Source organism: Cyprinodon variegatus, unplaced genomic scaffold (genome assembly GCF_000732505.1).
Source record: "Cyprinodon variegatus isolate N-32 unplaced genomic scaffold, C_variegatus-1.0 Scaffold683, whole genome shotgun sequence".
Taxonomy (NCBI): domain Eukaryota; kingdom Metazoa; phylum Chordata; class Actinopteri; order Cyprinodontiformes; family Cyprinodontidae; genus Cyprinodon; species Cyprinodon variegatus.
In genome coordinates this window covers 398,380-399,843 of record NW_015151136.1, presented here as the reverse complement: position 1 = coordinate 399,843, position 1,464 = coordinate 398,380, and the positions used below count along the sequence as shown (strand labels likewise).

The 1,464-nt window shown below is 44.3% G+C and overlaps 1 protein-coding gene across 1 annotated transcript in view; it reads left to right on the top strand.

The window, feature by feature from the left end:
- The first annotated feature begins 321 nt into the window (after positions 1 to 321).
- LOC107097306 (protein tyrosine phosphatase domain-containing protein 1-like) overlaps positions 322 to 1,464 on the top strand; it is a 15,288-nt gene continuing 14,145 nt past the window's right edge. Inside the window, exon 1 of the mRNA XM_015394405.1 lies at positions 322 to 464. The gene's annotated coding sequence lies outside the window, so the exon portion shown is untranslated. The remainder of the gene's footprint in view (positions 465 to 1,464) is intronic.

Below are 1,464 nucleotides of genomic sequence, written 5' to 3'. Positions count from 1 at the left end.
ACATTTCAGATATCTGAAATGTAATTCTTACTGGTCCAAATGGCATCACTTGGTCGTTACTTTCAGATATCTGACATGTTTATTCAGACTAGGAAGAAATTAATTTGAGACATCTGGATTCAGGCAAGCAAATAAATGTTATAAGGGCCTGCCATACCTGCCGCTTAGCGCGGAGGCGTCCTCGCGGAATTCAGGATGACCGTTCCAAGATGGCGGCTGTACTTCACGCGCTCCAACAGCCAGTGCTGCGTCCACTCTTCTATCATGTATCTGCGTTAGCATGTCAGGAAGCTAGCTAGCTTAGCTCAGAGCGCGGCTAATGATGATGCACGTGAACCCTACTGCTGCTCCAGGAGAGGAGCGGACTGAGGCCGGTACCGTCCGGACCTCCCGGTCCACTGAGGCTCGCCTTTAGGCGGCTTCCTGTGGAGGCTAACCGGCCGGCCGACAGCAGAAGCTCCGCGGTGAGTAGGATGCTGCATCTCCAGAACCACAACGGTTCCGGTTCTGAAGCTGCACGGATTCACTGCAGAGTTTAATATTTTTATACATGTATTCCAGCCGTTTGTTTTTATTAATAATGATTTACAGAAAAGGAAAACCCAAAATAAGTTGTATTATTATCTGCTCTTGGTACCGGTTCGGACTCTGGCCTGGTTTTGATGGAGGCTCCAGAGTGGTTCTGGTTCTGGTACCGGTCAGATGCACTGATCCCCTCCTCCGGCAGCTGGTTCCGACCCATATGTGGTTCTGGAGGCCGATACCGATACTGAGAGCTTTAAAAACGATATCTGATGATTTATCGACCAGAATAAGAAAACCTGAACATCAACTGTCCAAAAATACTATCTGAGAAAAAAAAAAATAAGCAGAAAATAGAAATATAGAATTAAAAATAATCTCCTTTAATCTGAGCAGAGTGAAGATTAGATTATGAATATAAATGGTTTCTGTGGAGCTGATTAGACGTTTCCTCTAATCTGGGGTGTTTCTAACCTTCTGGTGCCGGAGTCCTGACCAACTTCAACCCTGCAGATGCTGCATCCAGCAGCTGTTCCATCCTCCGCACCCCGCCTGTGAAATCGCTCCATGTGGAGGATTCTGATCTTTAGATTTCACTCCTATAGATGAGCATTAAAGATGGAAACAAGCAGATCTGGAGTTTAATATCTGATTCATTTTTAGACTCTTTCCCAAAAACAGCTCAGAAATGTAAAGTTCCCTCCTCTGAACACAATGAACTGAAACCAGATTTAATGAGCAAATCTGCAGCTTTAAAACATCCAAACAGGATCAGGGGGGGAAACAGAAGTTAAAGGATTTTATGAATGAGTTTAAAGAAAACAGGAACCTCTGAATGGATGAGGTCTGGAACAGCCTGCATGTCAGCATGAAGGCAATCATGGAGTTTATTTCACAAAAAGCTAAAATGCTAATATGTTTGATGAGACTAGCGTGTTTAAA